At 33.3% G+C, this 9111-nt stretch overlaps 1 long non-coding RNA gene across 1 annotated transcript; it reads left to right on the forward strand.

Annotated features, from left to right (window-relative positions):
* The first annotated feature begins 835 nt into the window (after positions 1-835).
* LOC109506060 (uncharacterized) lies at positions 836-6818 on the forward strand. Its single transcript, XR_002165022.2, has 5 exons — positions 836-1369; positions 1455-1634; positions 2642-2775; positions 3077-3248; positions 6545-6818. It is a non-coding gene; the product is annotated as an uncharacterized lncRNA (long non-coding RNA).
* Positions 6819-9111: the final 2293 nt, after the last annotated feature.

The following is a 9111-nucleotide window of genomic DNA, read 5'->3' on the forward strand; positions in this document are numbered from 1 at the left end:
TAACAATATTATTTTAAGTATCATGATATTGTAAGACTTACTTTCTTTTCTGAATTTGAAAATTAGTTTTTACTATAGTATAATAAAAATAAAATATTTTTTGATGATATGAATATTATATAAAGTTAGGCTTTGATGTAATGATAAGGTTTCTTTATTATAACTTGTATGTCATGAGTTTGGAACATGTAAAGAGTTTTTCCCGATGTGAGGTTAAAATTTTACGTTGAAACTCTATTTTTATGTGATATTAATAGTGTATAAGATAATATGATATATTACATAGAAAACTAGAGATAAATCTTCAACTATATTTTTAACTTAAAAATAGCTATCCACTTGAGTTTTAAATAAAAGTAGCTATCCATTTAAAACATAAGTTAAAAACAACTATCTATTTTGGCTGAAATGATCCTTATACCCTTAAATCCTTTAAAATACTGTAGTGTTATATTATCATAGTATAGTACTATTTTACAATAAAATAGTATTACATTATATTAGTATAGTATTACTTTATAATAATATAGTGTTACTTTATTATATTATACTAGTGCAGTATTCCTTTATAATAAGATAATATTATATTATGTTAGTATAGTATTCTTTTATAATAACATACTATTGTTTGTATTATATTAGTACAGTATTCTTTTAAATAAAATAATATTATATTATCATAATGTAATATTTCTTTACAACAATACAGTGTTACTTTATAATAGTACAATATAAGTTTATAATAATATAATATTAATTTATAATAGTATAGTGTTGCTCTATAACTGTAAGGATAAATAGATTATTTTATCCCAATTTGGATAGTTACTTTTATGTTTCACGTGGATAGCTATTTTTATTTAAAACTCAAATGTATAATTATTTTTAAGTTTAAACTCATATAAATAAATTTTTTAATTTATTTTATATTATATTATTATGCGTGTTTTTGATGGCTTAATGTATGGGTTTTTGTGTATGAAGTCGGCAACGTTTGCCTGCTTTCCATTCCCGAATACAAACTTAAGCGGGCTCCAACGCCGACTTCCCTTTAAAGCCTCTTTGAAGCCAAGCGCAGGAATGAGTAGGGCGGCAACTCACCTTGCCTGCTTGTTATAAACCTCTATATATAGCACCGTCCGCCCAAACGGACGTTGGAGCGAGGCGGTGAGGCTGGAACCCAAGATGGCGCCCGCTACCCTTATCCTCCACCGCCAATGCTGCCAGCGCCGGATCTCCTTCTCGGTCCCGGTGGCGTTCCTTCCAGACTTCGCCCTGTCCGCTCCGCTTCGAGCCTTTCACCTCCTTGCATAATATGTGTTACGGAATACCACAACTGGACGCCTTGTAGAAATATCACCAGAATCAGGTCCTTTATCTCTCCCTCTCTCCATCTCTCCTTCTTTTTTGGCGATTCTTGCGTTTTCGATTGATCAAAGGGTTCTTTGGCTCAGTTCTTTAAAGATCGGCACTATTTGGAGGAGGACTGCGGGCACCACTTCTTGGAAAGCATAATCCACTTGTCATGATTCTTCTTTTGTGATTCTTGCGTTTTTGATTGATCAAAGGGTTCTTTGGCTCAGTTCTTTGAAGATCGGCACTGTTTGGAGATGCATTGGGGGCACCACTTCTTGGCGAGTATAATCAACTTGTCAAGATTCTTCATTTGTAATTCTGGATGCTTGGTTTCCAAATTTTGTTGTAATTCTGTTGTAGCAAATATTATAGTACAAACTCCTTGGAATGGACAACAAACTCCATGTTTATGAAATGAATACATGTCCTTTAATTTAACCCTTGTTCTCTTGTTAAGGGAATTATAAAAAATCCTATGTCCATTCTTCACTTCTCTTACTAAAGTCCATTTATTATAATTCTTATTTGTCTCATCCCCTTTCTCAGTTTCTGTCTAAAACCATCTGACTGTCTTCATTTCTGATCTCCTTACTTGGAGTATTCCCACTCCTTGCTCTTCATTTACCAATATGATCTGATCTACAATTTCTGCTGGTAGTATGGTCTTTAGTTTGGAAAAGTGTTTGCTACATTTGCTAAGTGGATATTGAAACAAACTTAACACAGTTCATGCTTATATATATTAAAAAGGGGCTTTATAAGCAAGTGTATCATGTTAATATACTCTGGAAAAGAAAATTGACGTGTGCTATTTGTGGAGGTTCCTTTTGCAGCTTCTTAGTGGGTTTATAATATCTTGAAACTTGAAACACTGAAGAAAAGTGTGTCCATTATTTTACCTAGAGCTATTTTTCTTTTGGAGCATGGCTCTCGTTCTTGCATGTTATGGTTTCTTCCAGCAGGAATTTGTATTGGATTTTGCCACATTTGAAGAATAGTCAGCCATATGATTATGTTAGATTGCATGAAATTTCAAGAGCATCAACATGAATATGTTTTGATTGAGGAATACATAATTTTTTTTTTTCAGTAACTAGTTAGCAGCGGGTTTTGGTGGATCTTATATTTGGGACATTGTAAATATCATGTTGCATTTTTGGACCTGTGATGTTGTTTGTAGGAATATGTAATTTAATAGTTAGCAGTGAGTTTTGGTGGTTCTTATATTTGTAGTATTGTAAATTATCATGTCACAGTATTGGTGAACCAGCAATATTGTTTGTAGGGCTGAAATTAATAGATGATTTTTTCAATCAAATGGTGGTGTTGTGCACTGGAGCATAAAACACAGCTTCTTGATATTCTTAATCCAAACTCAAGCATGGGGCAGATTTATCAAGGTGTCGCCCAACTCAACTGGTATGTAATGTCAGTATTCACCTTTCTTTATGCAAAATATTATTTTCTGTGTTCACCATTGCATTTGGCATGTCAAGCACTTTTTTTTTTTTAAATAGTTGTCATGCAATTTCTTGTTGAAAGAAACAATTTCATGCATTTTGTCATAATCATCATTGCCATTATTGAAATTAATCCGTCTACTTAAAGTGTTCCCATCTTGTATTGTTCTTTCATCCATTTTGCATTGGTGTGTATACATGATGTGATGGCTGTGTTGATGACCACTCAATGCATTAGCAGATTTTTATGTTTTCTGTAGTGTGCCCAAGGAAGGTGCCTTCAGTCAAAATGTTCTTCAGGGCAACTATTCTGCAAGTCTGCAGCAATTCATGCTTACCTCTTCATAACTTTGTTGTGGTAATTTCATGACTTTCATATTTTCTGGCCAAGTTGTATCCTTTCGGGACTATGCCATCGGGGAATTTGCTCAAGTAAGTCTCATGATCATTGCCTCCGAACTTGGCTAATTAAATGGGATTGGTAGATGATGCTTATTTGTAATTTAGAGTATTCGTCTCTAATCAGTGTTATGTCCACTCAGTAATTTCTATTAACGGAAAATATCAACTTTTCTAGTGATCATTGCTTGCGCAGAACTGTTAGATTCGAAAAGAATCAGGGGCTTACACAAGATACTTGGGCCCAGTATAAATCTATAGCCGCTTTCCTTTTTTTGTTTACCCTCGGTATATGCCTTTTTGTATGGTGACATACATGAGTATGTGCGTAGGTTTGTAATATTGCTACTAATATCAGATGGAGGCGGCAAGTCTCTTAATTGCCTGATCACGAAATTACTTTTTGGGATTTCTAACACTTAGAACAAGTCTCCTCTATGCAAGCTTTTTTGCTGGCATATGCATATGATTTCTTTTAGCCTTGCTAACTTTCTGTATCCTTCCTAACATTGAAAAGATTGTTTAATTTCATCAAAAAAAAAAAAAAATTGTTTTGAATTTTGCAATTTTTTGCTCATGGCTGCCCTTAGGTTTAGAAGTCATTTTAACTGGCAAAGCAAGGTGATGAAGTTGTTTGGACTGGTTTGGGTACTGAGCCCTGCTTATTAATTGAAATCTTACAAAGACCATGTCTGAAGTCATGCAATAAGAAAAAGACTGATAGGTTGTCCGTGGATAAGCTATATGTTATATATCATAACACATATCTATAATATATATCTTATGATGAGCTCTCTATTTGCCATGTGAATGCTTGTATTAATGATGGGGCAAGTTAATCAGGAGTAGCTAGCAGAATATCTTGGAGAGCCACAATGCGAAGAGGACACCATAGTAATAATGATGGGGCAAGTTCACCTTGAATTTTTCATACTCTATTCCTTCTAATGGCAGATAGATAAACATTATATGCTTGTCCAGAACCGGTCTACATTAAAAACATAGTAGTTGAAATGATTGGCAAGAGTTGAATGTTTTGTACCGACTCTTTGACCTATATTCTTAATTCAATAAAGGTGTTATTAGATCCTAACCTAATTCATTGTTGTTTTACCTTGTGTTTGGTATGAAGGATGGATTGAAGGAAGGATGGATGGATCTTCCATTCATCCTCTCATGTGTTTGGCTAAACATGGAAGAATGGATGAAAAATGATTCCATCCTTCATTTGATATAAGAGGAATGAAAGGAAGAGTGAATGATATTTATATGACACTAAATTACTCTTTGATAAAAAATATTATTACTATCAATTTATAACACTTATCTATACTAAAAAAGTGGGGCAATATAGAAGCTTATAGTCTTCATGATTATAATTATATAAAAAAAATTAAAAAAATATATAATTTTGTTTTAATTAAATAAATAGTTTTATAAATTAATTATATATGAATTAATTCATTTATATATTAATTATGTAAAGCTAATTAATTTATAATTTAATTGAAGTAGTTCATTAATTTTGTACAAACAATTAACTAAAATTAGTAAATATAAATAAAAAATAGAAGATAATTTTAATTATTTACTTATTATTATGAAAATTATGTACTAAAAAGTTATTAGCAATAAAATTTAATAGTATAGGATTAATAATGTAGGTAAAATAAAAATATATATAAATAAAATGAATGAAAAAGTAAAAAAATATTTTAATTTTGTCAAAAAAATTAATGAGGGATAATTTTGTCTTTGTAGAAATCCACTGGGCACATGCTCCATCCATCCTTGCATCCTCCTAACTTGGGAGGATGCAAATTGATGGGCTAGGATGGATGAGCAATCCCTCTTTATCCATCCTCCCTAAGAATTTTTGAACCAAAGAATAGATAGGGGTTATCCATCCTTCCAATCCCATCTATCCTCCCTCTTATGACCTCAACCAAACACAGGGTTAGTGTTCATGTTTTTAACTTTTGATATGCAATTAAAAAACCTGAATTCTATGTCATTTATTTATTAGAGGACCAGTTCATGCATAGGCTCGATCGAACTCCTATCCTTCTTGCATTCCACTTGTGTACAGGATTCAAATGCTTCTCAAAAAGCTTGGCTTCTGTCATTTATTTACTTCACCAGGGGACTAGTCCATGAGTATGTCAAATTCCTTTCCTTCTTGCATTCTCTGTGTTGAATCCTTCTCACATTCCACATGATCATTAATGGTCATTAATGGCAAGATGTATATTCTTCTTGCATTCTAGATTCAAATCCTTCTTGGATTCCATATAATAATTAATGATTATTAATGGAAAGAAGCATATCCTTCTCACATTCCCCGTGTATTGGATTCAACTCCTTGTATTCTACATGATCATCAATGATCGTTCAGGGCAAGAAGAAAACATTGAAGAGCAGTTGGAAAAGGGGAAAGGAAAACCATACCCCACAAATCACATGGGTAATATGATATGTTTCTATATATGTTGGGTGTGTGTGTGTGTGTGTGATGATTCTCTCATATCATTGCAGAGTTCTATAGAAGACTAAAAGACTACCATGTATGTTGCCTGCTGCTTTTGCAAATAAAATGCTCTATCAATTTAGAGAAGAAAAGCGGGCTTAAATAAATCCTGTAAGTTGTAGTCTGAATAGGTTACTTGAGCACATACGCACAGAGAGAGAGAGTACTTTTGTTTTAGGTAGGTTGTCCTTTTGGAAAAGATGCATTACTAACAATGTGGGAAAGATGCATCTGAAGATGTTTCTGTTTGGATTAAGGGAACAGTGTATATGCCTTGGATCAAGTTCTGCAGTTTCATCAGAAAAAAAGGTATTGTATTAAAATTCCCATGGATATGGAGAGTTTTTGCTCCTAGGCTCATTTGTTTCTGTTATATTGTGTTAATAACCAAACATGTTTTGTTAGGTTATTAAATTTGGGATTGTTCAATGCTGGTAAACACTAGTACTTGAGTTTTGAGTTACAATAGCTTGATCTCTTATTCTGTTATTCATAATGTTGGTTCTTTGGCATTTACATTTTACTGATTTTATGCTTGTTACATATTTGTATTCAGACACACAAAGATGTTCATTAAATATTTATCATTTCATGGGTGTCTTCTGATTGTGTCATTGTAATTGCTCATTGAAATTTGCGAACAAAGATCAGATAATTTGTAACCACTTCTATCTGAGATGATGGCACTGTGTATTTTGTTTCTCTCCAGTGGTTCATTTCATAGTAAATGTTTCTTCTTTCATTGCATCTCTTCTAATGCTTCACTATGGTGATTACGGTGTGCTTTTGTACTTCTTGGTAGATTTATCATCAAACTTATTTGAGAGAAATGACTTCAAACCGTGGAAGTAAATGTTTACTGCAGACAGCTTGGGAACTGCTCCAGTAATCATGCATCGGTTTGTAAACTTTGTATGATATCATGTAGATATCTTTTTAAATCTTGATACTGATTTCAGTTATTTGTTATTTGCATATAACAACACACTCAATATGTTTGTAGTTTATGCACGAACATCTGTGATTACTTTTTATGATCTCTAAGTGATAAAAGTGGATCAGGGCATGCTTTGACATTTAACCAACCACCGGACAAACTTCAAAACACTAGGCACTTATTAGTTTCAAAATTAGTCTCTACTTGAATGTTTTTGCCTGCATACCAATATTGGGGTCGCCACATGACAGACCTGCTTGAAAGCAGTTGAACTGATTGTTGTACAGTTAGTTTTAGCTGATATGCTTCCTTCAATATTAAAATAACATGCTAGTCATGTTGTTTGCATTTCTCTTTGTACGCTTAAGCTCCTGCAAGTTTGGAGAAGAGAGAAACCAGAGAGGACAACCTGACATTATCATGCGGCAAATTTGATATGATTCTTGGGCATCAGTAGATGGTGTGCTTAAATCGGGGAAAACCTGACCTATTTGTTCAACATACTTTTGGGTTGACAAATAGCATCAGAAGGTTCTGGAAACTCATTGAGATACAATTGGAAATCTTTGGTTTTAGAACTAATGCTACAGGGGATGAGCTTGTTAATAAAAGGGCTCTAGTCTGAGTGAAATGTGAAAATAAGGGAACTTACTGATAGATGGTTGGAAGTGGTCAGAAACGATATATGAAGCTTACTTTGACTTGGTTTGGGCTTTAAATAGGAATTCATGGAAAAACTAATTTCATGAAGTAATCTGGATGCTAAAAGGAATGTTGTTAATGATAACAGTCATTGCATTGCGTGTATCGTGAGACTTGAATGTCGTTAATGATAACAGTCATTGCATTGCGTGTATCATGAGACTTGATCACAATAGCATCCCTATACGTCATAAGAGCACCTCATCGAATAGAAGTGAGGATCTTTAGACCCTACTTACTCTTATGATCGGACGGCTTGGTGATCTTCTTAATTCGAGTACTGGACTACTAAGATCTGAAATCTAATTTCAAAAATTAATTACATGAATATGTAAATTATCATACAATCTATGCGTGTACAAAATCATACAAATATGATATGCATATAATCTTATTAGATCAATGCATAAGTTTATTTCAGATCTGAACTTACTTTTATACAACATATAAAATAATTAATTTAGATCTAAAATAATATAAAAATCTATTCCAAACATATGTATGATTGCATAGAAAAATTCTGGTTAGAGATGTGATCAAACATGTTTTGATATTATGCTGAAATCAGATCTGAAATTTAGTCAAATAAATTCAGATCTGAGCCTGATTCAAACACCAATTCTCTAATTAAATTACATCACAAAAAATCTGTCAAAACATATTTAAATCTATGCATAATCAGGTATTAAACCATCATAAAAATTTGCACAAAAAATTTCTGCTAAAATAGATTTTCAGCGGTCCGGATTCAGGTGCTGATTTTGATTCGATACTCTGGTCAAAACCAGATGAAAAATATATAGAAGATATCAGATGAAACCAAGGTTTAATCACATCAAAAATTCTGGTTCAAAATCAGATCAGAAAAAATCAAAAAAGTTTCAAAATTAGACTATGCGATCATGACATACAGGCCTGGCTCTGATACCAATTGGATCATGATCGTGGCTCAATGATTTAGCCTGAGTCCTTTGGCTGATTAAATTGAAACTAATCAACTAATTGGTGTCTAAGGTAAGTTTAGCAATATTGCATGGCAATTCAATCGGTGGTTTTTAATTGAGAGTCTACTTATCTGGCCATTTCGATGGTGTTTAAGGCAAGCTGAGGCAGATCCTCCCATCGATCTCACTTATCTGGCCAATTCGGTAGATCATGTTTTGATTAGGTCACTGATTGATTAGAGCTGACTCATGCCATTAAGATAAATCAGTATGACTGATTTAGGTGTCTCTAGATCAGCTTGTATCAAGTCTTCTTCATGACTTGATAAAGTCAGTGGGAGAATTTATGACTCGCAGGTCAATTTCTTTTCTTATCCTCAAATCATTCTATCAAATCTTCTAAATTATTAGGTTCTTAAAATGATACAGTTATGGGGATAACTAGTTTATAGCCTCCTATTAAGGTACGTAATAATACGTCCAATATTCTAAATTGGCATTAGATGCGCCACACACCTGGTGTCTATTAGATATTGAAATTATTATTTATCATATGACCATCTTGTTGTGCCCTTCAGATCAATGGTCAGGTTGGTCGAGCCACACTTAGACCTGAGCATTCGTTTGTTGGATGTACTTGGTGTAGTCATGTTAATGGTTGGACCTAACCAGGATTCTTTTCAGTAGAGGCGCCACACATCTGCTGAAGAGATGTCTGAAACAAAATCTAATTGCTAGAAATTATTTGGTGAAATAATTAGTTAAGAATCTATCCATAGATGCACT

The sequence above is a fragment of the Elaeis guineensis genome, chromosome 2, assembly GCF_000442705.2.
Source record: "Elaeis guineensis isolate ETL-2024a chromosome 2, EG11, whole genome shotgun sequence".
Taxonomy (NCBI): Eukaryota; Viridiplantae; Streptophyta; class Magnoliopsida; order Arecales; family Arecaceae; genus Elaeis; species Elaeis guineensis.